The sequence below is a fragment of the Pteropus medius genome, unplaced genomic scaffold (assembly GCF_902729225.1).
Source record: "Pteropus medius unplaced genomic scaffold, Ma_sr-lr_union100, whole genome shotgun sequence".
Taxonomy (NCBI): Eukaryota; Metazoa; Chordata; class Mammalia; order Chiroptera; family Pteropodidae; genus Pteropus; species Pteropus medius.
Window position 1 is genome coordinate 770,603 of NW_024354496.1, and position 6,000 is coordinate 776,602.

A 6,000-nucleotide genomic window follows, 5' to 3' on the forward strand; every position below is an offset into this window, starting at 1 on the left:
TTATTATGCTGACCAATTCTCAGATTCATGCATGCATTGTGTCATTTAATACACACGAATGTTATTAAAAGTAAAATAGAATTATTATGTGAATGCGAAATAATTTGGCAAAAATAAGCTTGCTTAGCTCTGACTCTCTAGATCTTGGGCAGAAATGAAATGTCTGGTTTATGATCCTTTTATTTTTTTAATATATCAGAAGCATTTGCTCTGATGAGACATTTTCTGGTATCTATTATATTATAGTACTCCTCCCTTATCTGCAGTTTGTTACCTGCCGTCAACCTTCGTCTGAAATTATTAAATAGAAAATTCCAGAATGAAAGAATTCCTAAGTTTGAAATTGTGTGCCATTCTGAGTATCGTGATGAAATCTCTCACTGTCCTGCCCCATCCTGCCTGGGGCATGAGCCATCTCTTTGTCCCGAGTGCCCACACCGAGTACCCTACCCGCCCATTCGTCACTTAGCAGTCTATTGTTACAATTGTTCTATATTATTATTAGTTATTGTTGTTAATCTCTTATTGTGCCTAATTTATAAATTGAACCTTATCGCAGGTGTGTATGTATAGGGAAAAACATAGTGTGTAGAGGGTTCATATTATCCGCGGTTTCAGGCATCCACTGGGGGGTTTGGGACGTGTCCCCTCTGAATAAGGTGGGGACAACTGTAGTCCTTCTTTAACTGGAGTTTTGGGTATTGGTTTAATGCAGGAAAAAGTGTGTGTGTGTGTGTGTGTGTGTGTGTGTGTAGCCATGAGGTTGACTAAATTTCATAAATAGTGTTTTTGTCCAGTTTTGTATTAGTTGGGTATTAATTACGTAAATGATAATTTGTCGTATTAGTATTATTTCGCATTTAAGCACACTTTTTCTCATCTCATGCAGAAATTAATGAATTCTTTTTCACACAGTTGAAATGGACACGCTCGAAATTTGTCCCTTTGAGCTACCTTTAAAATATCCTAATTAAGAAAAATTGGAGCCCTGGGGACCGCAGGTTGTTATGCCATATCTTGTAATTGAATGATCGAGGCTGACGCATGAGACCGAATTTCACAAGAAAGAAATCAATTCCTTTTTTCCTGAAAGGGAGAACGAATCGATAAGCCACAGCTAACTCCAGCAGAAACTTTGGAATAGATCATGGAGCTGACATAAATTTAAGGGTTATCTGTGGTCTGAATCCTTGAGAAGGAGTCTTACGTGTTCGTCAAACTGGTCTCCTTTAGCTATCACCATCGTGGAATACCTTTACAGATAAGGAGAGTTTGTGCTGCTTTTGAGCTTCCTGAAGCACGCGCAGGGCTTTCTCTCTGACTCTTTGGGTGGATGAGGTGAACGGTGGGTGATAGCAGAGCCGTTTCCTGGTGGGGAAATTCAGGCACATACGCCGTTGATCCTGGTCGTGGAATCACTCAGCAAATTGGTAGAGGAAGCATCGTCAGCTTTGGAACACTGACCCCTACATGCTGCTGCATAGAGATCTGCAACTTGAAAATGTTTTGAACAAACATTGGGACAGAAGTGTTAAAAAAAAAACAACAAAAAACAAAAAACAAAAAAACAAAAAAAACACCTCCCCCCCAAACCCAGAAGTAATATTGATGATATAGCTTTCCGACTATGTGTTAAAAGATAAGGTTTATGTCAGATTTTATAGAAACCGTACACTTTCCGATCATGTCTGGTTACTACCTGCGAAGCCTGCCACTTTCAGAATCCCTCCAGAGTATAAGCTCTTTTTTCCCATCTAAGCACCCTCCCCTCCTTGTCCATCATCTCTCTGCACCTTCTACCCTCATCCCAAGTGGCCACTGGAAAGATGCTTTAATCTTGAAAGCTGAGTCCTGCCACTGTCTACCTTGTGCCTTTTGATTCTCTCCCATCCTGCTCAGACTAGAACATTGGCCCTGCCTTGCCTTGCCTTCCCAGGTCCCCCTCCCAGCCATCGACGTGCTCTGCTGTTCAGACCATACCCGGACACGCTATTACATACTGATTCTTTTATCCGTTGAGAGTCTGCCTCCTTCACCAGAACGTAAGCCCTGTTGGGGCATCGAGTCTGTTCTCTGATTACTGTGGCGTCCTCAGAGCCTGGACTGGTGTTTGGCACAGAGTAGTTGCTCAGTAAAGATTTGCGATGAATAGATAAACGAACGAAACCCATATACATCATGTACTTTCCTCCCCAACGTCCGTCATGATCGCATTAAAGTCTTTGGGCATAAAGTCTTACATAATTCATTTCGTCTCTGTGTAACTTAGTGTGATTCTTTCTTGATCTTCGCTGGCAAAATCTATGCTTTTTTTCTTTTCTTTTCTGTACTGATTTCTACATAACGCAACCAGCTGCATGAACTCAAGTGTCTTTAGCGCCATTCAACACCCAGACAGGAGAGGAGAGTAACTTGTCGTCGAGGAAAAGGATGAGGCTGGTGGTGCTTGACCTGAGGGCAGCTTTGCTCACGTGAGAACATGTGGCTGTCGCAGGAGACCTTTTTCTGGTCCTCACAACGGGTAATGGGAAGCTCCCGGCATCTAGCGGAGGAGGGAGCGTGGCCTCGTTCCAATAGAATTTTTTTTTGGTTTCCATAGGTTTTCACCTGTCATGAAATTTTATCATTTTCTCCACCCTTTAAAAACGTAAGAATATTTCTTAGCTCACCAGCTGTCTTCAAACAGACGCTGGGCTGCGTGCGGCCATTCGCCAGGGTTCACCACCTTTCCCGTAGGTCCTTGTGTGCACACGTACAAAGCCACGCGAACAGGACCCAATGTACGTACGCCCCTCTGTCGTTACAGAGGCACAGCTCGATGCACTCGGCCTCAAAAGCAGACATCGTTATGCAACGTTCTCGGTCATGTTCTGAGCGGTTGCTGAATGAATGAATGATTGAATGAATGGCAAACGATGAAAAGAAAATGTCACATACATCCCATGTTTTGAAAAGTCAATGTCGAAATGTGGTTCTGAGAGCCAGTGGACATCGCTCGTTCCTTATCGTCCCGTGCGACCACATTTATAATTCTTCCGTTTCTCCTTGGACCCACCCGTAACGCACGATTGGCTCTTGCACTATTTCATGAGTGAGGTCACATCTCTGACGCACACCGTCTTATATTTGCACGAAGGTCACGCGTGTATTTCATAGAAGATTTATCCTCTGCCATCATGCTCTGTTACCTTCCAAGGCTCGCATCTAAGTGCGGCTCTCATGGTGACAGACAAGACAGCCCACCTGTCTCTGGCGAGCATGCATACTCATCCTTCTCCTTTTGGGGGGTCGTAACTCACTCACTCGACTTTTGTTTCCCATTTGGTTTGGGGGAAGTGTGTTGAACAGCAGTGATTTAGGAGGCCCAGGCTCGCTGCATCCGCGTGGGGCTTTGATCTCGGCGGGGGTTCTTCTAAAGGCTCTAACTCCAAGTTCCTAGTCACTTCCCAGGTTTATTGGGAGCCACATTTAGAAGTGAGGAAGGTTGGTTTTGCTGGTATGAACGCCTGGACGGCTCCATGTCACAGTCGCGAGCGAATTTATCGGATGAAGGTCAAACCTCCGAAACTCGACCGAAGGTGACGGCTGAACATTTTGGTTTCGCGTTAGACACCTTCTGGAATTTATGTGGCGACGGCTGTAAATTCATGGAGCCCAAGGAAAATCCGTTTAAAGGCGGCAGATGAAAATCTGTTTAAAGGAGGCCCACATGGAAATGCACTATGTGGAACATCTTTATTTCTTTGGAATTCTAAGTAACAACGGATCAAAATCACAGACGTTTTAGATACTTTAAAACCTATAAACCCTGTTGTAATACTTACTGGTATTCATAGAATTTCCCCCGACTTTGTACAATCAACTTCGAGGACGACGTTAATATATACTGAGTCTCGATATCTTTTGGAAATGACCAATAATCTCATAGGCGGAGCCACCCTTGAAAACGATTGTCAAGGGAAGCGTAGGATTGTGCCACCAGGAGAGCCTCTGGTGGAAAACTTCTCAAATGAGATAATTAATTCTCTTTATTTTGGAGACTGATATTATTCCATGAGTAAAGACCTTGGCAGAGAGTAAATCAGACGTGATGATCTTTTACCTCTTTACATCAGTAGTGGAATTAGAATTTTTATAGAATACACTTGAGAAGAAATCGTTAAGTGTGCGTGAAGGTTTGGCTAGTGCTCTCTCGGAAAAGCGATCTGTATTTAGAATATTCTATCGGCATGATGGAGGCTTGTGCCCTTGAATTTCAGTCTCTATGCAGTTGAAAATCAAATGACCAGCAAGCTTGCGGTAGGGCCCAGGTATGCAACATCGTTCTCGGGCACCCATCCCACACAGCTCTGCAGGGTCGTTTGAATGGATATCATCTCCGATGTAAAGGTAGACGTGGAAAAAAAGAGAGAAAAGTGAGAAACAGACAAACCCCAAAAGAACTTACGAGTGAGACCGCTAAACAAACACCTGTTTTCAGAACCTCGCTTCTTAAGTGTAAGGGATGAGTGCTGAATGAGGGCTTGCTGCCAGCAGGGGCCCTTCCGGTGATGACACGTGGGTGGATGAGTTCACGATCTGAGCAGTTAGAGGCTTGCTGCGCCCTTGCACCTGTCACCGGCCTCCTGCGGTGCTGGCTCCTAGTTCTAAGTGGAGCCGCCAGCAGCGAAGGCAGCCTGAACCTTTGTCACGGGTTTGCTTTCCCTCACGCTGTCTTTCTCATGGTAGAGTGTTCTCTGCCTTCATGCTGGGACTTTTTATCAAACATATAAGTGTGCTTTTGGGTGATGCTGTTAGCCGGCAGTAGCTGGAACTTGCCAAGGTTTTTTTTTTTTAGCCTAGAAACTGGCCTAGCTGCTGAAAGAGCCTGCAAGGTTTCCAGCTGGGCTGGGAGCACAGTCACTGTTGAAGGCAAAGGGCACGTTGTTATCTAGGTTTCAATCCAGGATCTGACATGTTAATAGCCCAACGTGTTTCTGATTTTCTCTATTAATTTTTATGGGTGCGAAAGTACTTCCATTGGCTGTAACTTCAAAGCGAAGACATGTAGACTGGGGAAGCCCCTCCCCGTAAGCCTGTATGCTCACCCTTTCCTAACCTCTTACTATTACTATTAATTTATCGTCCCTTGGATGACAGAAGACGCACACAGAATCTCTTCTGCGGTTCGCAGTTGAAGAAGGGCTCCTGAAAAGCTGGCTTCAGAGGCGGAATCCGCTTCGCACATCTGAAAAACATCTCAGTCAGGAGGCATTACATGGTGGTGATGGTCTGACAGATGTTTTCGAAGTCGTGACGTCTTCATCCAAGGCACAGGGAGCATAGATGTGCGTCCGTTGGGTTTAATCTGGCACGAAGCACCAGCGTGGAGGAAGAAGGTCGGGAGCTGGTTGAAGACGGCGTTGGATTTCGGGACCTGGGCGGGGCAGACTTTGTGGGCGTGGGTCACCTGATTATGTTCTCTCGTCCCAGCTGCCCCAAGGAGAGTCCTTGTCAAAATCTTCTCTGCTGGTGTGGAAACTCTCAGTGCAATGCAGAAACCTACTTTGTGTCGGTGCCTAATGTCCCCCGTCTACGTTTGTATTCTGTGTTGAAGAAAGCAGTCATTACGGGGAAAATACATCCAGGTTTTAATTTCAACTCTGTTTTTACTGAGTGGACAAGGACGTACTCTTCCTATCTAATTTTCCTAAAAAAAAAAAAAAAAGTGTATACAGGGTAATTGTGAACGAAAATAATAATTCTCCTTTCTCTGGAGTTCTTAACCTTTTACCCATCTGATTCAGAAGAACCTCTCACCCTACAAATGATCACATTCAACTACCCTGGTGTTTCTGCTGCTGGTTTGGGTCAGAGAAATTCTTTGGAAGATCCACTGTGTGAAGCACGGTGGTCTTTGGGTGATTTGAAAAGACAGAGAGAGAAGAAGGGAGAAGGGGAGAGAAGGAGAGAGAGAGAGAGAGAGACAGAGAGAGAGAGAGAGAGAGAGACAGACAGACA

General features: G+C 44.6%; 1 protein-coding gene across 2 annotated transcripts in view; it reads left to right on the forward strand.

Moving 5' to 3' along the window:
* The window catches only part of ANOS1 (anosmin 1), a 144,710-nt gene that overhangs the window by 29,380 nt on the left and 109,330 nt on the right, over positions 1 to 6,000 (forward strand). The gene's annotated exons all lie outside the window — the stretch shown is intronic.